This window comes from Lolium rigidum, chromosome 1 (assembly GCF_022539505.1).
Source record: "Lolium rigidum isolate FL_2022 chromosome 1, APGP_CSIRO_Lrig_0.1, whole genome shotgun sequence".
In the NCBI taxonomy this organism is placed as follows: Eukaryota; Viridiplantae; Streptophyta; class Magnoliopsida; order Poales; family Poaceae; genus Lolium; species Lolium rigidum.
In genome coordinates, this window is record NC_061508.1 from 251672482 (window position 1) to 251698685 (window position 26204).

Sequence of the window (26204 nt, forward strand, 5' to 3'; positions counted from 1 at the left end):
TGGCTCACTTCATACCTGTGAAAACCACTTATACAAGTGCCAAGCTAGCCAAGATCTACAAGTGCAGAATTATTTGTTTACATGGCGTTCCCAAGAGTATTGTGTCAGATAGAGGTACTCAGTTCACTTCCCACTTTTGGCGCCAACTACATGAATCTTTGGGAACTAGGTTAGAGTTCAGCACAACGTTCCACCCACAGACTGATGGACAGACTGAAAGAGTAAATCAGATCTTAGAAGATATGTTGAGGGCTTGTGCATTGGACTATGGATCTAGCTGGGATGAAAATTTCATATGCGGAATTTTCATACAACAATAGCCACCAAGCAAGTATTGGTATGGCTCCGTTTGAGGCATTATATGGAAGGAAGTGCACCACCCCACTTTTATGGAGTGGCGTAGGAGAAAGAAGCCTATTTGGCCCAGATTTGATCAAGGATGCTGAAGAGAAGGTCAGATTGATCAGAGATAGATTGAAGATAGCTCAATCTAGACAGAAGAGCTATGCTGATTCAAAGCGTAGGGAAGTGACCTATGAGATAGGTGATAGAGCATACCTTAGAGTCTCACCACTACGTGGTGTGAAGAGATTTGGAGTTAAGGGAAAGTTAGCACCCCGCTTTGTAGGACCATTCAAGATCCTAGCTCGCAAAGGAGAAGTAGCATATCAGTTGGAACTACCAGAAGCCCTATCAGCCGTTCATGATGTGTTCCATGTGAGCCAACTGAAGAAGTGTCACCCAGATATGGCAGAAACTCCGCTGAGAGATACAGTGCCACTAGAAGAAGTTCAGTTGGAGAGTGATCTTACATATGAAGAAAAGCCAATCAAAATTATGGAGACAGCAGAAAGAGTTACTCGTACCAAGACGATCAAGTTCTGTAAGGTTCCGTGGAATCACCACACTGAGGAAGAAGCAACTTGGGAATGAGAAGATGATCTTCGACAAGACCACCCACACCTATTTGCTAGCCAATCCGAATCTCGAGGACGAGATTCATCTTAAGGGGGTTAGGTTTGTAACATCCCAAAAATTTAAATATTAAAATACATGCATTGCATTCATAAGCATCATGGCATCGTTGCATTTCCTAGGAAAACTTGAATGAAAATTTTAAATTTTATAAAGAAACCTAAAACCCTAAGTAATGCAAATAAAGCCATATAGGCCTATGTGCCAAATTCAATTTTTTTTCAAAATGTTTTAAAAGTGGTTCCAAAATATTCTTCATTGAATAAGGAATCTGCGGATATTTTATTTGTATTTTTCTGACTAGTTTCGACTCACTTTTGAAACAAATTGGTTTTTAAATCAACTAGTAGGGTGGCCCGCGCCAAGCGCGGGCAACATATTTTTTGTATTTTAACTGTGCTATATAATCTAGTAGTATGCTGTGAATATAGACCTTTGTGCATTTTGTATGACAATGCTACTAATCCCCCCCTTTGGTTGTTGCAACATAAAATAATTGGATAGGAAATAATGCTTGAAATGAAATTGGATCCTCTGTTTCCGTTTTGGTATTATTTACTTATATATTCCACGGGTGTTGAGGGGTTGCTCAGCCCACCCTCTTCTTTTTGGAAATACGATGGAGAATATAAGCGTCTTGGATACGAAAATCGAGGTAGAAATTATGAACCTTGTAAGAAATAAAGTCTATGTATATTTTTTTGAGATATGGAGATTTTTACGTGTATATTTTCAGTTAGAAAGCAGGTAATGGTGGAAAACCTAACTTCACGATAAAAACACAAATGCGTGTCATGATCTTGTGGGGGAGTTGTACATGTGGAATTTCTATAGAATTGTGTATTTTTGGTACCTTAATTGGGTGGTGTATTAGGCCGACATCATTAAATCAAATAACTTTTCTTGGGGAATTAATATCGTGAATGTTTGGTCTCCCGGTTGGTCTCCACTATCCAAATAATTTAGCTTCATTAGCGGTATGCATATATGACAATGCTCAAAGTATCTAATGGTAATCTTTTTCGCAACATCTCATCATGAATCCTGAATTGTAATTATCGTATGCCCTTTCGAAAAAATATTGTAAAATAATATATCGTTTGTAAAGAAATTAATGTAAAAATATTCAAAAAAATAATTCACATAATTAAAATACTTGCCAGTGTGGTTGGTAGTTGTATAATGTTTTTTTGTTCGATTGATGTCAGGCGGTGAGTAACCATTCAAAACCTGATTCATAATTAGATTCTACAAAAAAAAAGTCATATATGTACATTATAATTGAAGCTATACGTTACTTAATTCATCCTTATCTACCTAGTACAATCAGCCATCATTAATTCTCGGGTAAGGCTATATGGAGGCTTTAAAGGCGAACCTATTGAGTAGGAAAAATAATTGCTACTCCCTCCGTTCCTTTCTATAGTGCCTATAGATTTTTGGCATTTGTTTCAGAATATAAGGTTGTAGCTTAGCTTTTTTTCAATTACCCCCTCCCCGTTCAGCTCCCAAATCGTTCAGCTCCCAAAATTGTTATGGTAGGTTAGGAAGATATGGATTTCCAAAATTTTACGTTGATCTCAAATCGTTCAGCTAGCGGTCTTGTGTAAAAAATACTCTTGCGCTAATTTTCGTGAAAAAAACAATAAGCACTATAGAATGGATTTAAGTAAAATTATGTTTTACATTGTAAATGTATGTATAATGAACACGGAATCAAAACCGGAGTCATGATCTTACTGTGGAATTATACATATATCATGATGTTTCGCCTTGATTTGCCAAGCCAATAGGTTATATTATCTTGAAAACATTACCTACTAATGGAAAGAGCTTGTTTTATTTTTTAGGTGTATATGCTGGCATCATAAATACTCATCCAAAATTTGGTGGGTACGTAAGATAAATTATAAATGTTAAATTGATTGTAGCGACAACTTGTATCATGTTGATACATGATATTGTTGTAAGTGCATGAAATCCTTAGTTGAAAAAAAGACTATGCAATCGTAGAGGTCAGCTAGCACGATGTAAATGTGATACTATCTTTGTTCCATATTATAGGAGGTTTCCAAATCCTCTTACAATTTGGAGCGAAAGAGTACATGTGTATACTTAGTTATTATTTGCGCAAAATCTCATCATGAGTTAAGAGCAGTTAATAATGTTCACTTTCATGCTAATAATTTGTTACCAGCTCACGCCCTCTTGAGAAATTATAGTCGATAATCTATGGATTGAAAATAAATAAGGTAAATATATGCAATAAAAAATGGCATATTTGAGTATATGGTATTCTGGTACCGAGAAGTAGTATAACAGAAGATAACATAATTCATATTTGGGTTCCTCGAGAACATAATATACATATCATGACATTATTTATCCTGAGCTACCTGGTTGGATCACTTATTTTTCCTTGCCATGGCTATTTGTGAGCCCTATAGGTGACCCACCAACCCCCGTTCCAGAATATTTTGGCAACATAAAAGGTCTAGCAATTATATTTTATATTATTTAAATAAAATAATATTATAAATAGCAAATCTATGTGTAATTAATCTGTGGATCTAAGTTATCTTTTTAATTATTATATATACGAACTCATAGTTAGTACTTGTTTAGTTTATTAACTTCTTAGGGTGTTATACTACCTTTGATTAACACAGAGTAGTAAAACATAATAAGCGAACTGAACGTTTGATAGTATTTGCATTCAGAATATTATTTAACTTAAAGCCAAGATGTTTGAACTGAAGAGAGAGAGAGAGAGAAAGCAAAGTAAGTACTACTTAACGGACGGGGCTTCCCTGTGCCGCAGGTATGCGACCATCTGTGCGACGCGCGGTGGCAAATCAATCGAGCGGCTGATATTCCCGTACGACCGTACCCCCTAGCGCTGGTTTTCTCCAAAAAAAAAAAAACCGGAAATACAGGGCTGATGCATATCCTTTCCGCTGTGTACAGATTACCTTCCCTCCACCATGCACAACCTTAAAGAAAAAACACAAAAGAGAAGATAACTCACCGCACGGGAACACATCCAAGAAATACACAGCAGCGCGCCAAAATCAGAAATCTGATCTGCCGTAAACAAATAGAAAAGGTTGAAAGCGAATCAACACAGGAAAATTATCATCTAGTTGAATAGTCCTCCAATTGAACAGAGAAGGAACCAATTGAATAGTGAGGCAATCAACACAAGTCGCGGATGGCTTCTTCTAGTAATACAGGGAACGATAATGGCCATGGGTCTCACTCAAGGACGGTAAGAAATCTGACTGTTTCTTCATGATGGATCATAGTCGCTTCGCAATTGCTTTTAAACCGTTTGTGGGAATTCTTCCAATCCCGTTTGTGGGAATTCTTCCAATCCTGCCATCCCCTCCATATGTGCTTCGTCAGGCATGCCATCAGCCTAGATGTACATGAATAGTTTGCAAAATTTATACGAACACCTACATGCACAAGTTCAAATGATAAATTGTCCAGACCAGTACTATAATTCTAATTGGTCAAATACTAAATAGCTGTAGGGTAAGCAGTAACAGTACTACCTTGTCGCCAAACTTATCAGAAGAATGCCATTATGTACAGTATTGGCGTGTAGGGGAAATAATCGATAACAATCATAGCATTTGTGTATTGACTAAAGTGAATATTAATCTATATAGGATTTACAAGAAACTACAGCAGATCTCACTGATGGAAGGGTACCAAAACATGGCATGAAATTTTTATCAGAGGAGGAAGCTTATTCTTTTTATAACAAGTATGCTGAAACTATCGGTTTTAGCATTAGAAGAAGCAGTGGGCATAAAGTGAAGAACTCTTCTACAATGCAACAACGGACATTTACATGCTCCCGTCAAGGTATGGGTTATAAACAGTTTTCTTATGATTGCAATCATATTAAGATGCACTAAGATAATTACTACAAGTTATAGGCTACCGTGGGGATGATAAAAGAGAGGACACATTTAGCTACAGCAGGCCTGAAACAAGATGTGGATGTACCGCCCGTATGAAGATAAGCCTTAGAAACGGATTTTATGATGTGTATGAATTTGAGGCGTCACATAACCACATTCTTGCTCCTGGAACCATGTCCCACTTTTTGAGATCCCAGAGAAAAGTAACAGAAGCGCAAATGGCAAATGCAGAAGTTGCCAAGTCTGTAGGTATTTCAAATAAAGCAACAATCGATATGATGGCCAAACAAGCAGGTGGAATCGAGAACCTTGGTTGTACACGTGAAGATATCAAAAATCGATTGTACTCGAAGAGAACAATACAAGCAAAGGAAGGTGACACCGGGGGAGTATTAGAATACATGGAGAAGAAGGTATCGGAGGTTGTCAATTTCTTCTACTCAATTCAAGTAGATGAGGATGATTTGATAACTAATATTTTCTGGGCTGATTCCAAAATGGTCTCAGACTATGCAATGTTTGGTGATGTTATATGCTTTGACACCACATATAGGAAACTAAATGATGGGGGTCCATTTGGTTTGATTGTTGGGGTAAATAATCACAAGAAAACTGTTGTCTTCGGTGCTGCACTTCTCTATGATGAAACCGCTGAGAGTTTTGCTTGGCTTTTTAGAACATTTTTGAAAGTTATGTCAGGAAAACATCCACAGACAACTGATTGATGAGGATGCAGCTATGGCGAAGGCAATCCGTGAAGTTCTAGTTTATACTATACATAGACTTTGTGTGTGGCATATGAATCAAAATGCTTGCAAGCACCTTGGTGGAGTTGTTAAAGATTATAAGAAGTTGAATACTGATTTTCAGCATTGTATCTATGATATAGAGGAGGAAGATGAATTTCTAAGTGCATGGAATGCAATGCTTAAAAAGTATGGACTACATGAGAATGAGTGGCTTCAAAGATGGTTCGAGAAAAGGAACACTGGGCACTAGTGACCATGTCGTTAGATTTTTTGCACAAGAGGAAAAGGTCAGCTGCAGTTGCAAAAAGTTTGAATTTGCTGGAATACTTTGCTCTCATTGCTTAAAGGTACTTGATATTAATAATATCAAGCATATCCCAGAAAAATATATATTGAAGAGGTGGACAGTAGATGCAAAAGTTCTGGATATAACAAGCAAACGCAACCAGCACGAGGATCCAAAAGCAAGAATGTCTAATCGCTACAGAGATTTGTGTAAAATGTTTATGAAAATAGCTGCTCGTGCCGCTGAATCTGATGAATCATATGATACGGCTGCTAACTGCGCAGAGCAATTGGCACAAGATGTGGAGAAATGCTTGAAAATTAGAGTCGATCCAGAATTGAATAACTCCTCTACTACAGAAGGTGCATCTTGTACTTACAATTGCCTAGACTACTTCCAAACTGAAACTTAATTATTTTTTGCATTAATGTCGCAGGACCAAACATCGACTCTAGCAGAATTTCAAAACATAATCAGGGCATTGCGAACCCAAAAGGTATCAAGGTCAAGGAGAAGACTACCACCTCGCCGCCGCATCTCCTCCACCTCGCCGCCGCAGCATCTCCTCCTCGCCAGCGCGGGGAGTGAGACCAGCGCTAGCCCCGCTAGGTACCTCCTCCAAATTCACACGTTGCCTTCCGCCGAGACCATCCAGGCTACGGCCAGTCTGACTAGCAAGGGGGAAACACGCCGGCGTGGGAGGCGCCGTTGCGCTCAACCAGGTCGAGGCACCACATCCCTGGCCTTGAGGTGGCGGAGCAACGAGATCCACGAGGGGTTGCGGCTGGAGACCGGAGACCGGAGGAACAAGACCAAGACGGCACATCCAGAGTTCTCCGCTCAGCTTCCGCCGCTTGTGTTCTTTTTCAGCTCGACCTCTCACTTCACAGCTCACGCAGGGGATGGATACAATGGGGAAAGATAAGGAATCTGTACAGAGTGGAAGAGATACAGACGGACCCTGTATTTCCGGTTGTTTTTTTTTTGGAAGAAAAACGAACGCTGTGAGGTACGGGAATAACAGCCGCTAGATGGATTTTCGACCGCGCGCCGCACGGATAGTCGCAAGCCTGCGGCACAGGCAAGCCTCGTCCTTAACTATGCATCTGCGTTAATCATGGGATTGTATCGATCAAAGCAAGCATGTTCTTTACCTAATCAGTACTTCAGTAATTTTCCTCGTCTTCCAAAATTTAATTAGCCCGTGGAAGTTTTAGCTAAATCAGCCTTTGCATTGGCTAGGATGGTAGCTTACCATGTTGCTCAGCCCGTCAGCCATTTGTGGCGTCAGTGAGCATGCTGTAGAGTATGTCAACGTTGGTCATCCAGATCATCAAAGAAGGGATCCAATGAAATACATTATTAAGATGCCAGCATGTTTTTCTTTGAGACTGGTATGCCATCGAACACGGAGAGTAATTTCCCTATAAAAAGCCAGTCCTACAAACTGCAAGTCATGAGATGTATTCTCAATACAGTGAATACAAATAAAGTACTCCCTAATAAATTAGCCTGCCAAATACATCTTATATATATTAAGATATGGATCGAAGGGGTAGCACCACATAGCCCTTGCACTATTTTATATTAGGATAAAATATAACATGTGAACTCAACTATTTGTATTTGTATGTATGCACAATATCATTTAACTAAAAACCAAGATGTGTGAACTGAAGAGACACAAAAGCAACGTAACTTAATTGTGCATGTGTGTTAATCATGGATTGATCGATCCATGCATGCATATTTTTTTGCCTAATCAGTCAGTACTTCTGTTTGTCTTCCAAATTTGATTAGTACGTGCAAGTTTAGCCAAACCTGTCTTTGATCAGCAGTCAGGACGATAGCACATGTGTCTCCGCCCTGTGGCATATGCTCCGGGACATGCCAGCGTTGTTCATCCAAAGCGTCTAAAAAAATTCAAAGTCTAATTTCTGTGCACCCTTCGCGCCCTGTCGAGCGGATTCTTTGGACATGCAACAGAGATGAAATGACACACTTCTAGATCGAATTATCATCATGTGACAAAAGCTAGTACACAGTCTATTCAAAAGTCAGCATCAAAGATCTCATACATATCAGTGCGGTGGCGGAAATCTGGGAGACATAAGGGTCGTTGAAGCCATTCAAGTCGTGTGTGACCTGATGTCATAAGAGTAGATCTGAGTCATCTCCATGAAGCAAGTCTTTGATCTTGGGTTGCACATCGACCAATGGCCTATTCAAGGTCTGGGGAACATAAGCTGCATTGAAGCCATTGAAGTAGGGTGCCTGAAAATCTGAGTTGTCTCCATGAAGCAAATCTTTGATCCTCTGGGCTGCATATGAGCCTATTCCATCCATGAAGCAAGCAGGTAGAAATATGAGCAGCTCATATACATACACGTGGAGAAGATCGGCCGGCCAGAAATACACGTAGGCAGATACGGTGGTGGTGGCGTCTTTGATCTGCAGGGCATCATCCTTCGTGTCGACTGGTGGTCTAGTTCATCCATGAAGCAAGCGAGAGATTGAATTATGAGAAGTTCATATGTATGTACTTGGAGGAAATCGGCCGGCCGAAAACATACGGAGACAGAGACGTGAAGCAAGCAAGATTCAAATATGAGCAGCACATATGCATGCACCACTCAACGGAGATCGGCAGGCCGGAAACGCATGGAGGCTGATACGGGTGATGGCGGCCGCATGTCTGAGGATGTGTTAGGGTTAGGTCGTAACTTTGGTTCTTTCGATAGAAAATAGTTTGTATCTCTTTGGTTCTAATTATACTTTTAGATAGAAGGAGCAATATTGAAGGGGTATCAAATAACTTATGTATGGCACTGGTGGGTAATTATTTCTAACTTCAATGTCAAAATATTATTTCTAAAATTCATCGGCTGATATATTAGGCTTAATAGTTCAACTGATGGCCAGATGTTTCTGATTTTTGTGGGATTTTCTAGCGATTTCTCTATTTTCTGGTGAGCCCGTAATTTACTTTTAATATATATATAATAGATAGATACCAAATAGTAAATCAATTTTAGAAATAGAAAAGGAGTAAAAAAAAAGGCAAAGAAGCGGCCGGGGCTTGGACATGCCATCTCCAAAGCAGCCAGCGCATCATGCGCGTGACCGCATGCACGTCTGCGTGCACGTCGCGAGCGAGCGACGCAGCAACACAGCATGGTAACGTTGTCTCGTCCGCGTTCTTTTCCTTTTCCTCTGATCTGGGCCCCACCGCCACATCAGCTTCGTCTTCAAGTTTCAGCCAGAGAGAAACGCACGCACTCAGTTTCAGTTTCGGGCGTTTACATCCAAATTGATTTCCGGCGATTTAAGCCACCATTTGACGCACCGTTTCTTCCTACTTAAGCTTCACATCTTCCTCTTCGTTTCCCCTCAAACGGCACCTCCCGAGAGCTCCCAGGCTGCTCGAATTTTCGCTCGCAAGTCCGCTGTACCATCACACTAAATCGTCGATTCCGGTGAGCACAGTCCATCTTTTGACCTCTAGTTTTCGCCAAACTCTTTCTTTCTTTCATTCCGCATCTCTCAGATTTTGATTCGCAATTTTTGGTGCACCACAGCGACGACGCTATATTTCGACGGTAGTCTCCGGCGAGCGATTTCCGGCGAACTACTGCAGCTCGACGTCCGCGACTTCGTAAACGAGTTTCCCTTGTCAATCCGAGCTCCATCGTCTGCCCCACCATCGCCAAGGAGCACCGGAACGTCAAGGCCGGCGACATCAGACGACATTGCTGTGTGCGTCCCGTATGTGAGCTGCCCCTGTTTTTCTTTTCTTTGTTTAGTTTTCCTAGCAACCACAGGATCTAAATCCTAAGGCTGGTAATACATCACTTAGATGAAGGGGTACTGACCATTTAGAATCGGCCACTTGTCACATCTATTCTAAATTTCGGATATTAGAACAGGACATACTCCAATCTTTGAAAAATCATATCTTTAGTTCCGTTTATCGAAATTTAGCAAACAAGATGTCCCTGAACTCAGAAAAATGTGTAGAGTACGTTAGTGTCATAATATTGCACTTTTGCATCATATTTTTACACAGTTTTTGCAGAAACCAAAATAGAGTATTTTGGCCATATAAATAGTTCTACAAAATATATTTAAGTAATTCCTTTTGCTTTTAGCAGAGATTCGAACCCAGTAGCATTAGAAAATAAAAATGTTACCTATACGTTTCTCTTGTAGTATTTGTTTAGTGTTGTAGATCTTTTCTAATGATAGGAAATGTTTTTAATAATTAATTCAACACTAAAATTTTGCCATGGCATCATGCATATAGTGACAACCAGAGAACAATAAATGGAGTGCTCTTGTGTGAATCTCATATGCATCTCATGTCTATGTTTGTGCATTTGTGTTGTGCTTTGTGTTTATGGTGCTATGTATGTATGCTTGTAGATTGCGACTTTGACAGCTGCAACCATTGTGACTGCGAAGATTGCAACTCCTCCCACTGAAAAAGGCAAGTGACACACATCAAAAGTCCCAGTTTTAATTCTTGCACCGTAGTTTTTTTATAGTAGAAATGTCTAGGGTTTATGCTTTATGCCTGCTAATAAATCCTAGTAGTTTAGCTACACCACTCCTAGACTCCTTTAGCCGCCATTAAATTTAGTTGTTACCTGCTATGCCATGGAATTTTTTTTGATAGAGGTTAAGAAAAAACAACTAAGTTTAATGAATTACCTGGGTGAATGGTGGAGTTATGGAGAGGGTGGCTGTATCAGGGGGCAAGACCCTGGTGCTAGTGCACACTTGCGGAAAGTCACCCAGGCTTAAAGAGATTGTAGACAAACCTTGCTCATTAGCTTCACGTACAACCACATGCTACTATGGCTCTGGCTTGACAAAGTATGTTGTATGAACCCGGATCCTAGGGGCCAGGTGGTGGTAGAGGGATACTGTAGGTGGAACGGGGCCCTTAGGGAATGGTTCGGGTGATTACACACAGAAGGTCTCGGCCACGGTCGCACTTTGTCCTCTAAGCAAAATGTGCATCGAGGTAGAAGGATTGACCTGGCCATGTGGGTAAAGGTGTACAACCTCTCGAGAGTGTAAAATCTAAGTACTTAGCCGTGTCCCGGTTATGGACAACTTGAGCGAGCCGACAAGTCCTTGTTCGAAGATCTCCTCATCCCAATTTCTTAAATAAAATTTGAATGGGTGAACAAGGGTAGGAAGGTACATTGGGGCTTTACCAATGCTACTATTAATTTGGTACATTGGGGTTTTACCAATGTTACTACTAATTAGATTGAAAGAAAATGTTTTGATAAATGATAGGGAAAAATTGGCTTTATGCAAAATGAACCTGAGCTCTATCTGCCAGATGTGCACGTAGGTGTAGGATGCCTTTTGAGTCCACAAAAGTGTCCTTGCCAATACAATTCCAAATGTATTGATTCCTTCGGGCTGCAACGTTTGATGTTGCAGGTATCCCTAGCTGATGAAGAAGATGTTAGGATCACGAGTCTTTGCCCAACATGTCTGCCTGTGGCATCCGTGAAGGAAGAGGACTCCATGCTATTTGCTTTCCGCTTGATGTTGAACTCTGATTTATGTTTATGCTAGCCTTGAGCTATGCAAGTTGTATTGAACTATTTTATTTCCGCTGGATCTTAGATTATAATGAAGACCTTTGCTACTTGGTATTTCATCTTAAACTGTGTGTGCTAGCACTTCGATCCAGGGACTAGCACTAATGCACAAGGACTTGCACTTTTTAAAGTGAGGTCACTACAAGACTCCCAATGGCAAGGTGGGCCACTACGGCGGTGCCAAAGAAGATTCCTTGAAGGACAAGATGAAGAAGAACCGAACAAGGAAAGTTTTGACATGCACCACGGAGAGACCCAAAATCGTCGGCCATGGTGCACCAGCAACCACGGGGCGACTTCAACTTCGTCGGCCATGGCAACTTTTCTTGTAGTGATTAAATGATAAAGTGATGAGGGAAGCCAATAAATCTCTTAAGAAGAAGGGTATAAAATCTGAAGATGTGAAGAATTTACCACCTATAGAAGAATTATGTAAGCCAATCCCTCGTTCTTCCACTATTGAGGTACACTCTCTCCAACTTTTTGATAGTAGAGATATTCCCTACTCCAAACCTCCTGATTATGCTTCGATGAATTTGGTAATTATATTGTTAAGCAAGATAATTTTAATAAGAGAGTGGAACATCACCTAATAAAAAATTCTAGAGCTATCAATAATTTGCATGATATTGTGGAAAGAACCTCTAATGATGTTAAAATGTTTGTTAAACATTTCCATATGGTTCAAACTCAAATTGATCAGCTCACTAAGGTGCAAAAAGATTTGCAAGTTAATGCTTCTAGGAAAAAACATGTTTATGAAATAAGAACTAAAAGTGGTATTTCTACTCACGATCCTCTATATCCTGAAGGACATCCAAAGAGAATTGAACAAGATTGTCAACAAGCTAATGATGCTAGGACTAAGTCTAAGAAAAAGAAGAAGAAACATAAAATTGTTGTAGAATCCTCTAAACCTGCTAAAGATCCTAATAGTATATCTATTCCTGATGCAGAAACTGAAAGTGGTAATGATAAAAATGATGCTTCAGATAAAGAAGATATTGAAGAAGAACGTGAAAAACATACTAAGGAAGATTTTATTGCTACTAAACATGGTAGTGAGAGAGAACCTTGGGTGAAAAAACCAATGCCTTTTCCTGATAAGAAACATAAATCGAAGGAAGAAGAGCATTATAACAAGTTCCGTGAATGGATGAAACCTTTGTTTTTGAAAATTCCTTTGACTGATGCTATTCAATTGCCTCCTTATTCAAAGACATGAAAGATATTGTCTCTAATAAAAGGATGATTCCAAATGAGAAAATCTCCACTATGCTCGCTAATTACTCCTTTAATGGTAAGGTTCCAAAGAAGCTTGGAGATCCAGGTATACCCACTATTCCATCCTCCATTAAAAATAATTATGTCCGAACTGCTTTATGTGATTTGGGAGCAGGAGTTAGTGTTATGCCTTTTTATCTCTATAGAAGACTTGATCTAGAAAAATTAATACCAACTGATATATCCTTGCAAATGGCTGATAAGTCTACTACTATTCTTGTTGGTATATGTGAGGATGTTCCTGTTCAAGTTGCTCATCAATATATGATATTAACTGACTTTGTTGTGCTAAAAATGCTTGAAGATGATAATATTTCTATTATTCTTGGAAGACCTTTTCTTAACACTGCAGGGGCTGTTATTGATTGCAACCAAGGAAAAGTAACGTTAAATGTTGATGACAAAGAGCATATGGTTTATTTTCCCAAGAAGATTGATGTGAATTATGGTCTAAACTCAATTATTATTGTTGACACTATCCAAATTGGGAAATTTCATTTGCCTTTGCCCAAGCATAAGAAAGAGAATAATATTGTCATGAATGAGACTATGCGTGTTGAGATTGGGGTAACATAATCATATTGTGAAATACAAAGTTTTGATTAATACTCCCTCCGTTTCAATCTATATTGCCTATAGATTTCTGCATTTGATTCATAATATAAGAGTATATCTGTGTTTATTTGCAATATCTCCTCCGTTTCTTTTTTTCACTTTCCTTATATCTCTCCTACTCCGCAAAGGACTCCACAACGGGATCGAGGAATCGGTAGATCGGATCGTGGTTCGGCTCTTTAGGGGGATTTGTGTTAAAAAATGAGTTGCGCTAATTACCGTGCATAAAATCTATAGGCACTATAGATTGAAACGGAGGGAGTATAAAATTGTTTTGATAACAATACTTGATCAGCCTTGTTAATTAGCACAGTAATTTTGAATGAATGAAAATATGTTTTCACCTCTGTACTATTGATGGACTTTATATTAGAACAAAGAGATTACCCAGCTAATAGAGGACATAAGATGAGATGACGTGGACACTTTGCATGCTAAGATTGCAAATATTAAATGAAGAAAGTGGGGATCAACTTTATAGATATTATAGATGTCTTCCAGTTGCTGTAGATTTGGTTTTGAATTGGATTTTCATCATTCCATAATAGTTTTCCTGCGATAGAATCATTATTCAAATTCTGAAAATTACCCAAAAATAAAGTTTCTCGAAAAATTCCAGAAACTATCTAAAAAACTTTTACGCATGAAAAGTTGCAGAGAGGTACCTGGGGCAGCCCAGGGGGACCCACAGGCCAGCCACACCAGGTGGTGGTGCGGGGCAGCACCATGCCGCGCCAAGGCCTTGTTGGGGCCCATGGCCCTCCACTTGCTCCCTCCCCTGCCATTCTCTTCTCTCTCCCGAAAAAACACTCTGCCATTGCTCAAACTCGTGTTCTTGCTGTTCTTGCTCGCGATTTTCGATCTCCCTAATCGTTTAGTCAATTTGCCTGCACCTCTTTTGTTTAACCTAGATGTTAGGGAAGTTCTCCTGCCGCAACCTAGTTTGTTTAGTATTCGCAAGAGCCCTTGCGCACTCAAAGGAGGAGTTAAATGAGCAGCGGTGTCTTCTTGGGTTCCATGGGCAGCACCAGGAGGAGGAGGCGGCCACTGATGACTACACCGCGCATTACACCGGGCCTTCCTCGAGTTCATATCAGGACTAGGGTGCTTCTTCATCGTATTATGGAGGCAAAACTTCTTGTCTCACATGGGATTGATCTCCACTTAGCCCAAAAGCTTATGCTTGGGGGAGGTATACCGACATCTCAGTCATCTACATATCATACTTCGTCGAAATTTTGTATATCCATGTTTCGCTTTCTTTTTGTGCTTGTTAGTTTATTTCTGTAATTTATCTTTTATTGAATCTTGGAAGTTGTTACTACTGTAGCCTATTTATTTCGTTTTTATACCAAGGATAGCCTCTAATTGGAAGGAGGTAAGAACTTGGGAAGTTGCTCTCTAAAAACAGATTCTATGCTGTCTCCATAAAAATTCGTATAAATAGCCAGAACGGAATTTTGAGATATTGAGAATATGCCCCAGGTTGTTATCTAACTTTAGTTAGTTGAGCACTTTTCAAGCTGAGCTACAAAACAGTTTCAAAAAAATCGGTATTTGCCTGCTATTCTGGGTTGGCAGATTTATGCCATTTTGTTGCATTTGGTTGTTTATGTTAGTTTTCTTTCTTTTTGTTGTTCTTGCTTTTGTTTCTACTTTCCAAAACATAAAAAGACCAAAAATATTTTTGTTATTTCTCTTCATTTGCTTCTTTATTTTGCTTAATTTTCCCTTTATGGTTTGCTATTCGAAAATCCAAAAAGATTTTGCTTTGTGTGTTGATTAAAAATCGAAAACCCAAAAATATTTGTTGTTCTTTGATTTTGTAAAGTTTTTGCAGGGTTCAGCGGTCTTCCGTGACTTCATTGGAGTTTGGTTATCATTTCATATTATTTAAGTCACACAAGTGAAGAGCAATAATGACGGTCACGTCAATTCGAGTTGTGGTGAGAGGCTGGTATGAAATCTATCTGTTTTCATTTTTGTACATATACTCATCTATGTGGACATGCTTAGTTTGTTTGTGTAAGGTGTATGCTACTTAATGATGCTAAGTAGTTTATGATCTCTCATGATTAGTTCCAATTTACTAATATTAGGTAACATGTCATATAGATGTTTGCTTGCATTGCTCTATTCATATAACGGTATGACATTGTGGTATCCTCCTCTGAATGCTTCATTTGAATCAACTTGGCACATGCTCAAGCATGCATAAGACTAAACAAAAGTGCCTCGATGATTTATCTTGCCTCAGAGTTCTTGTATTACTTTTATGCTTCCGTTAATTTTATATGTCGCAAACATGATTATAACAACTACTGTTTTTGATTGTTGCTTCCCAATCTATTGCTAGCCCACACTTGTACTGAGTATGAGCTCTACTCGTGCATCCAGCCACTAAAAACCAAAATACCAATTATGTCCACCATACATAGCTACGAATAAACCTTGGTGATCAGGTGTATACGTGAGCACGTGTCAACACCCGGATTTTTATGTCCAGATGCCTATTATGCCGTACATCGCAATCCCAGGAATAATGTTTTTGCGAGACATAATAGTAAGTAGCACAGAGTCATCATTTATTACAACACATATTGTCTTACAACCATAGATCACATGATCCAATATTACACAAATATATTGTTCAACAACACAAATAGTAGCGGAAGCGAAGTAGTAGTGGACTATCTATTCTACAGGCAACGCTTGACGTTAGAAGACGGTCCTAATTATCGTAGACGTCCTGCTGTATGTCATCCTGATACTGTTGCTCTCCTTCAAAGTCTGGCATTTGAATAGCCAGGGCAAAGCCATGAGTACTTTTAAAGTACTCGCAAACTACCACTAAAGTAATTACTTATTAAGTGTAGTAAGGGGTGCTAAGCTCTAGGTTTATTTGCATAAAACCAAGTTTTAGTTTGATAAACATTTAGTAAAGCCTTATCATGTGCTAGACTAACTCAAGTGGGAACATTAATGTCATTCCCACAACTCATTTTGGATTCAAGTCAATATCACCTTTCCATTCACCATTCCTTTTTAAGATCAAAATTCTGATAACGGAAACAGTATGGCCATTCCAATCATCCGTAACCGTGGACACGGCTATTCGAATAGGTTTAACACTCTGCAGAGGTTGTACTCTCATGCCACAACTTTTGATTACATCCGTCGAGGATAACCTCGAATCATCGTAACACAGTACGCGGATCATCAATCATAACCTTTCACTTATATATGCTAGTATGAGCACCTCTACCCATGAGCTTGGCCTCCCGGTGAAAACCGCAGTTAACCCGGGAACTGCACAGGGCTTGGGCCGTACATTCACCTCATATTAACATCGTTCCACACTTAACGGAGGCAGCCTCGGCGTAACCCCTATGATGCTTGTTTAGAGGGAACCCATACTAAAATACACAAGTTTCTAGTTAAGCCCTACCCATAATCAGGTATCGTGGGGGTACTTGTATAATTGGAAGGGTATCACATTCAAACCCAATCATCAGTTTTATCAAAAATCCCCATCTTCTCTTGTTCATATTCACCTCCACTTTACATTCTTTCAAAGTTATTTCACTTCACCATGTTCCCATCTAGAGTAGTCAATTTTAATTGATTAGCACTAGCAACTATTTCATGAGGGGTGCTATCTAGCTTTGATTTGTTCTAAGCTAACTTCAAGTATTGTTCTCTCTAGACCCAGTGAATCATGAATCAAAAAGTACTTTGAAAGTAAATAAGCAAAATAATTGCAAGGTAAAAACATAGGATAGGTAAGACATTAAATAAAGTGTGATGGTGCCTTGCTCTTGTGGAGCTATGCACTTGGTGTTTAGCAAGGGTTAGCTTGCCTTGAGCAGGGTAGTTGTCAAAGTTCTCCTCTTCTTCCTGGGAGTAGGCTTACTCCTCTTGATACTCCTCGTTACTAGCGTCTATATACGAATACGAGGTATAAATACTAAACCAAGCTCACATACTAGTCTAAAACACACAAAAGATTCACACACTAATCTTAGCATCATATTACTCATGGCATGGTGGATTAAATGGGTTGGTTCTTATTTAAGAGAAAAATAATTTCCTCTCATTGTTCTTATTTCTTTAATTTGCTATTTAGGTCTTTAGGGAAAATAATTTCCTCTCATTAAATCTTATTAAGATTTAATATCCTCATATAATAATCAGGTATGAAATATAGGTTGACCAAATTCAACATCCCATATCTATTATATGTGAGTATAATTTAATTGAAGTGTTATACTTCACATAGTTTAATACTAACATTTAAATGAATTAAAATCTCTAATAATAATTATCAGAGGTTCATTAGCCTAAGGTCATTCCCTCTGGTTGTATTACTTAGGATCAAGATTTAAATGAGAGAGTAGCTCTCATACTATTTGTTGAATTTGAATTTCAAGATTTAATGCACTAGTAATGGCTACATAGCCACTATTTTGAGCTAGTCCATGATCATACAAATAACCTGTCTATATTATTGCATAATCAATTAGAGGACATCAATTGTGAATTATGAGAGTTGGAATTAACTCAAAAGCAATTATGGTTGAATTTTAAATAAAATTTGAATTCACAAAAGTCCTTGTCTTGTTATTTTTCTCAGATTAGTTCTACTTTGAATTTGGAGGTGGAACCAGTGGCATTAGTTAGATAATTTCATGGGCTTTCCAACAGTATAAAGTTTGCTAGATTTGGTTTGGTAGATTTCAAACTATTCAAATTTTACTAAAGCATCTACATCACATTTGAATAATTATTAAATCCATTTTTGAATTCGTGGGCTAGGCGGGAAACACTACTGGGCCGAAACGGAATTTAAAAACACAGCGCAGCCCATCTAGCAACTGGTGCCTTGGGCCGCCCTGACGAGGTGGGGGCCACCCATCAGTGGCTTTTAAAACGGCGAAGCGGTACGCGCGAGATGAGCCGTTGGATTAGAACAGAAATCGACGGCATGTGAGCGTCGTCATCTCCGACGAGCGATGGGCGCACTGGCGGCGAGCCTAGGGGGTGGGAGGAGGTACCAGGCCGTCAGAGAGGAAGGGCAGGCTGCTCGGTGAAGTGGAAGAAGATGGGGAAGCGCCTGGTGCAGCGGCGGGGCTCGGCGAGGCTCCAGGCGATGCAGAGCTTCCGCGGGCTCCGGCGGCTTCGAGCTCGCGATTCGAGCTACTCCGGCGAGGTGAGGTGACATTGACTGGGGGAGGAGGATCAGTGGTGAGAGGGGAGCAGGTTGTGTGAAGAAATGGGGAGCTGAGGTCCTCTATTTATAGCGGGAGGGAGGTGGTCGTGGGGTGCTGTGGAGGAGCGGCCATGGCGTGGCGTTTCCGGCGATCCAAGGGGCAAGTGAAGGACGGCTTTGGCTAGCCCTCGTCCTGGCGATGCTCAACGTGCAGCGGGGCAGAGAAAAGGGCGACGGGATTGCTCACGAGCTTGCAGGGAGTGCGGCAGAGCGTGCGGCAAGATTCCGACGAGGACGATGGCGACGGAGCAGGGGCAGGCTATCGGCGGTGTCTAGCGTGTAGAGGGCGGGGAGGCGATGCACGACGCAGAGCTAGCTTGTGCAGGGGTGGCGTAGGATGCTCGAGCGCGTGGCGTCCTGGCGCGGCCAGAGCGCGGTCACCGCGTGCACGGGCGTGTACTGGCACGCTTTGGACGAGCTCGTTCCGGCCAATGCCGTGGCTTGGCGATGCTTGGCTGTGTACGGTGAGGTTCCTTGAGCTGCAGAGATGCTCCAGGACAAGGAGAAAGGGAGAGATGGTGGCCAGAGAGGGATTTGCCAAAGGTGGCCGTGTGTGCATGGCATGGTGCGTTTCTCCTCATTTTTCCACTTTACCCAACCCTAGCAAGTACCAAGCTCGATGCAGGGGAGGCAGAGGGAGCAAATGATCACAGGTTAAAGTTGGTTTAGGCTAAAAACCAGTGGACAATGGGGTGTAACACAAATATGAAACTATGCCTGCCAAGTGTTCGATCATATGGCCGCATGACCATTTTGGATGAATTTTGGAAATCTTTTTGGTACATCTCATTTATATAATTAAAGTGAAGGATTGGTGGTGGAGGTGTTCATTTTGGATTTGATTTGCAAAATTTCAAATGTGGGATGATCTTGTTTTCATTTTCGGGTTCCAACTTGGCACCTCATTTCTGGTCAACCTAGTCAACTCTAGACATGGTGGTCAACATAAAAGTTACTCACCTGGACAAGGTCTTGGATGACATGGCTTTGGTTGACCAAGTTTGGTTTAAGAATAGGGAAAACCAGAGGGGTAAAGTAGTGAAGAAAATATTTTGGTGACATATGACCATTATCATATGTGTGAAGTTTTTGAGATTTACTTTGGTTTGATTCTTCTTTGATTGATGCAATTGTGTTTTTTTATCATATCTAAGCATTCTACAAGCAAGAGAGCAAGCAATTATGGCCTTTGGTGAAGATTTGCAATTTGGCCTAATGTGTACGTGAGTGAGAAAATAGGTTTTTCTCATTTTCTTCTTTTCTTCTTAATTTAGGGTTAGATGATCTTGGTTTAGGGTTTAAGCACACTTGATCAACCTACTAACACTCATTATGGCAATTGCACAAAAAAGAAAGCACTCATATGCATGGAACTATATGTGGCACTATATGCATAAAAAAAGTTTTTGTTTGTTGCAAATTTTGAGTTTGGGAAATTTTCTTTCTTATTTAATATTGTTGAAACTTGGGATGTTACAAACCCTTCCCCCTTACAAAAGATCTCGTCCCGAGATCTGAGAGAAAACTAGGTACTAAAGAGATCTGGGTACTCAGTCCTCATGAAGTCTTCTCTCTCCCAAGTGGCTTCTTCCTCGGTGTGATTACTCCATTGGATCTTCAGAAACTTGATACTTTGGGTGCGGGTGGTTCTGAAAGCTTCTTCCAAGATGCGAATAGGTACTTCGCGGTATGTCAGATCTGAGTTGATATCCACAGCTCGGTGATCGATGTTCTTGAACACCTCGGTCTTCTCAGGCACCTCTAAGCACTTCCGGAGTAATGAGATGTGAAACACATTGTGTACCGCTGCCATTTCTTCCGGTAACTCCAGTTGATAAGATACTTCTCCTCGGCGGCTCAGGACTTTGAAGGGTCCGACATATCGGGGTGCAAGCTTTCCTCTAAGCTGGAATCTCTGCATTCCTTTAAGGGGGGACACTTTGAGATATACGAAATCTCCGATCTCGAAGGTCATCTCTCGGCGTCTCTTGTCGGCGTAGCTCTTCTATCTTGATTGGGCTGTCTTGAGGTACTCGCGGATCTTGTGAACCTTCTCTTCAGCTTCTCGGAGAATATCTGGTCCAAAGACTTGACTCTCTCCTACTTCCGACCAATTCAGAGGGGTATGGCACTTCCTTCCGTACAGTGCTTCAAAGGGGGCCATCTGCAAGCTGGCTTGATAGCTGTTGTTGTACGAGAATTCTGCGTATGGCAAGCAGTCTTCCCACTTAGATCCATACTCTAGCACACATGCTCTCAACATATCTTCTAGTATCTGGTTGACTCGTTCAGTCTGTCCATCTGTCTGCGGGTGATAGGCTGTGCTGAAATTCAGACGAGTTCCGAGTCCTTCATGTACTTTCTGCCAGAACCTGGAGGTGAATTGGGATCCTCTATCGGATACTATTGACTTCGGGGTTCCGTGCAAGCTGACTATCCTTGAGATATATAACTCTGCAAGTCTCGGTCCTTGATAGGTGGTCTTGACGGGGATGAAGTGGGCGACTTTGGTCAGTCTGTCGACCACTACCCAGATGGAATCATTTCCTTTACTTGATTTGGGCAGTCCGGTGATGAAGTCCATTCCTACGGAATCCCACTTCCATTCGGGAATCTGTAGGGGTTGCAACAGTCCTGCAGGGCGTTGGTGTTCTGCTTTGACTCTTTGACAGATGTCACATTTGGCGATGTAGCTTCCAATTTCTCTCTTCATTCCATGCCACCAAAATTGTTCCTTCAAATCTTGGTACATCTTGGTTCCTCCGGGATGAATGGAGTAAAGGGTGTCGTGAGCTTCTTTCAGAATAACTTGCTTCAACTCTGAGTCTGACGGCACGCAAAGGCGTCCGTTATACCATAGCACTCCTTCTTCATCTGCGGTGAATCCCGGTGCTTTTCCCGCAGCTATTTGGCTCTTTATCCCATCAATGCTAGCATTTCCTTTCTGAGCTTCCTTGATCTGACTAATCAGGGTGGGTTGGAGTTCAATGCTGGCTAGATAGCCTTCACTAACCAGTTCAAGTCTAAACTGTTCAAACTCTTGAAATAGGCTAGGTTGCTCACTTGCTAACATGGAGTTCAACTGACACGGCAGTTGATACGTCTCCGACGTATCGATAATTTCTTGTGTTCCATGCCACATTATTGATGATATCTACATGTTTTATGCACACTTTATGTCATATTCGTGCATTTTCTGGAACTAACCTATTAACAAGATGCCGAAGTGCCGATTGCTTCGTTTTGTGCTGTTTTTGGTTTCAGAAATCCTAGTAACGAAATATTCTCGGAATTGGACGAAATCAATGCCCAGGGTCCTATTTTGCCACGAAGCTTCCAGAAGACCGAAGAGGAGACGAAGTGGGGCCACGAGGCAGCCAAACCCTAGGGCGGCGTGGCCCCTGCCCTGGCCGCGTGGCCCTATGGTGTGGGCCCCTCGTGCCGCCTCCTGACCTGCCCTTCCGCCTACTTAAAGCCTCCATCGCGAAACCCCCCAGTACCGAGAGCCACGATACGGAAAACCTTACTGAGACGCCGCCGCCGCCAATCCCATCTCGGGGGATTCAGGAGATCGCCTCCGGCACCCTGCCGGAGAGGGGATTCATCTCCCGAAGGACTCTACGCCGCCATGGTCGCCTCCGGAGTGATGTGTGAGTAGTCTACCCCTGGACTATGGGTCCATAGCAGTAGCTAGATGGTTGTCTTCTCCCCATTGTGCTTAATTGTTGGATCTTGTGAGCTGCCTAACATGATCAAGATCATCTATCTGTACTTCTATATGTTGCGTTTGTTGGGATCCGATGAATAGAGAATACTTGTTATGTTGATTATCAAAGTTATGTCTATGTGTTGTTTATGATCTTGCATGCTCTCCGTTACTAGTAGATGCTCTGGCCAAGTAGATGCTTGTAACTCCAAGAGGGTGTATTTATGCTCGATAGTGGGTTCATGTCTCCGTGAATCTGGGGAAGTGACAGAAATCTCTAAGATTATGGATGTGTTGTTGCCACTAGGGATAAAACATTGGTGCTATGTTCAAGGACGTAGTTACTGATTACATTACACGCAATACTTAATGCAATTGTCTGTTGTTAGCAACTTAATACTGGAGGGGGTTCGGATGATAACCTGAAGGTGGACTTTTTAGGCATAGATGCATGCTGGATAGCGGTCTATGTACTTTGTCGTAATGCCCAATTAAATCTCACAATACTCATCATAATATGTATGTGCATGGTCATGCCCTCTTTATTTGTCAATTGCCCAACTGTAATTTGTTCACCAACATGCTTGTTTATCTTATGGGAGAGACACCTCTAGTGAACTGTGGACCCCGGTCCAATTCTCTATACTCGAAATACAATCTACTTGCAATACTTGTTCTACTTGTTTTTCCGCAAACAATCATCATCCACACTATACATCTAATCCTTTGTTACAGCAAGCCGGTGAGATTGACAACCTCGCTGTTTCGTTGGGGCAAAGTACTTTGGTTGTGTTGTGCAGGTTCCACGTTGGCGCCGGAATCCCTGGTGTTGCACCGCACTACATCCCGCCGCCATCAACCTTCAACATGCTTCTTGGCTCCTACTTGGTTCGATAAACCTTGGTTTCATACTGAGGGAAAACTTGCCGCTGTACGCATCACACCTTCCTCTTGGGGTTCCCAACGGACGCGTGCTGTACGCGTATCAAGCTCTTTTTCTGGCGCCGTTGCCGGGGAGATCAAGACACGCTGCAAGGGAAGTCTCCACTTCCCAATCTCTTTACTTTGTTTTTGTCTTGCTTAGTTTTATTTACTACTTTGTTTAGTGCACTAAATCAAAACACACAAAAATTAGTTGCTAGTTTTACTTTATTTGCTATCTTGTTTGCTATATCAAAAACACAAAAAAATTAGTTACTTGCATTATTTTACTTGATTCATCATGTTTCCTTTTAATTTTACCACGAAAAACATACCGGTAGGACGTGGGTCTATAGTTGGGAGAAATAATATAGAGGAATTTTTCAACCATGTTAGTACCATTGACGATTTTGAGGATAGACACTTGGTAGACCTTGCTCCTACTTATGAAATTGCTGCTGCTTGCTTTAGTTCGCATGTTGGAAACTAAATTTGTTAATCTCAATCCTATAATCCAACACATGTTTCTCACACTTGGTGATATGGAAGAAGGGGAAAAGAAAGATTTTGTTTTAGAAACCCTTCTTAGAGAATTTGGTGGTATAGCAAGAGAGGCTAGAAAGGTCTTTGCTAAATATAATATGCTTGGTTCTTATACCAATTTTGTTAGTCTCCTTGAAAAGATGGATATGGATAGAATAAAGTACACTAATAATATTAATGATGGTGGGGAGATCAAATCACCAATACCATGTAAGCTCCCAGCGATGAATGATGCACTAGAAAATAACTATGCTTGGCTTGTTCCTGAAAATTTGTTTGATGATAGTAGCAAGGCTAAGACTAATGAAAAGGGAGATGCTAAAACTTATGTATCTAATATAATATGCCTGGTTGAGAAAACTCCACACCCCGCTGAAGATGCACCACCCTTTGATAATACTTGATACACACTTTCTGCGCCTAGCCGAAAGGCGTTAAAGAAAAGCGCTTATGGGAGACAACCCATGGTTTTTACTACAGTACTTTGTTTTTATTTTGTGTCTTGGAAGTTGTTTACTACTGTAGCAACCTCTCCTTATCTTAGTTTAGTGTTTTGCTGTGCCAAGTAAAGTCGTTGATAGAAAAGTTAGTACTAGATTTGGATTACTGCGCAGAAACGGATTTCTTTGCTGTCACGAATCTGGGCTGTTTTCTCTGTAGGTAACTCAGAAAATTATGCCAATTTACGTGAGTGATCCTCAGATATGTACACAACTTTCATTAAATTTGAGCATTTTCATTTGAGCAAGTCTGGTGCCTCGATAAAATTCGTCAATACAAACTGTTCTGTTTTGACAGATTCTGCCTTTTATTTCGCATTGCCTCTTTTGCTATGTTGGATGAATTTCTTTGATCCATTAATGTCCAGTAGCTTTATGCAATGTCCAGAAGTGTTAAGAATGATTATGTCACCTCTGAACATGTTAATTTTTATTGTTCACTAATCCTCTAATGAGTTGTTCTAAGTTTGGTGTGGAGGAAGTTTTCAAGGATCAAGAGAGGAGTATGATGCAATATGATCAAGGAGAGTGAAAGCTCTAAGCTTGGGGATGCCCCGGTGGTTCACCCCTGCATATTCTAAGAAGACTCAAGCGTCTAAGCTTGGGGATGCCCAAGGCATCCCCTTCTTCATCGACAACATTATCAGGTTCCTCCCCTGAAACTATATTTTTTATTCCATCACATCTTATGTGCTTTGCTTGGAGCGTCGGTTTGTTTTTGTTTTTGTTTTGTTTGAATAAAATGGATCCTAGCATTCATTGTATGTGAGAGAGACACGCTCCGCTGTAGCATATGGACAAGTATGTCCTTAGGCTTTACTCATAGTATTCATGGCGAAGTTTCTTCTTCGTTAAATTGTTATATGGTTGGAATTGGAAAATGATACATGTAGTAATTTGCTAAAATGTCTTGGATAATGTGATACTTGGCAATTGTTGTACTCATGTTTAAGCTCTTGCATCATATACTTTGCACCCATTAATGAAGAAATACATAGAGCATGCTTAAATTTGATTTGCATATTTGGTCTCTCTAAGGTCTAGATAATTTCTAGTATTGAGTTTGAACAACAAGGAAGACGGTGTAGAGTCTTATAATGTTTACAATATGTCTTTTATGTGAATTTTGCTGCACCGGTTCATCCTTGTGTTTGTTTCAAATAACCTTGCTAGCCTAAACCTTGTATCGAGAGGGAATACTTCTCATGCATCCAAAATCCTTGAGCCAACCACTATGCCATTTGTGTCCACCATACCTACCTACTACATGGTATTTCTCCGCCATTCCAAAGTAAATTGCTTGAGTGCTACCTTTAAAATTCCATCATTCAGCTTTGCAATATATAGCTCATGGGACAAATAGCTTAAAAACTATTGTGGTATTGAATATGTACTTTTGCACTTTATCTCTTATTAAGTTGCTTGTTGTGCGATAACCATGTATCTGGGGACGCCATCAACTATTCTTTGTTGAATATCATGTGAGTTGCTATGCATGTTCGTCTTGTCTGAAGTAAGGGAGATCTACCACCTTATGGTTAAGCATGCATATTGTTAGAGAAGAACATTGGGCCGCTAACTAAAGCCATGATCCATTGTGGAAGTTTCAGTTTTGGACATATATCCTCAATCTCATATGAGAAAATTATTAATTGTTGTTACATGCTTATGCATAAAAGAGGAGTCCATTATCTGTTGTCTATGTTGTCCCGGTATGGATGTCTAAGTTGAGAATAATCAATAGCGAGAAATCCAATGCGAGCTTTCTCCTTAGACCTTTGTACGAGCGGCATAGAGGTACCC

General features: G+C 40.7%; 1 long non-coding RNA gene across 1 annotated transcript; it reads right to left on the reverse strand.

Annotated features, from left to right (window-relative positions):
* Window positions 1-4032: 4032 nt before the first annotated feature.
* LOC124692662 lies at window positions 4033-6861 on the reverse strand. Its single transcript, XR_006999643.1, has 2 exons — window positions 6467-6861; window positions 4033-4433 (listed from the first exon to the last, which is right to left on the reverse strand). It is a non-coding gene; the product is annotated as an uncharacterized LOC124692662 (long non-coding RNA).
* Window positions 6862-26204: the final 19343 nt, after the last annotated feature.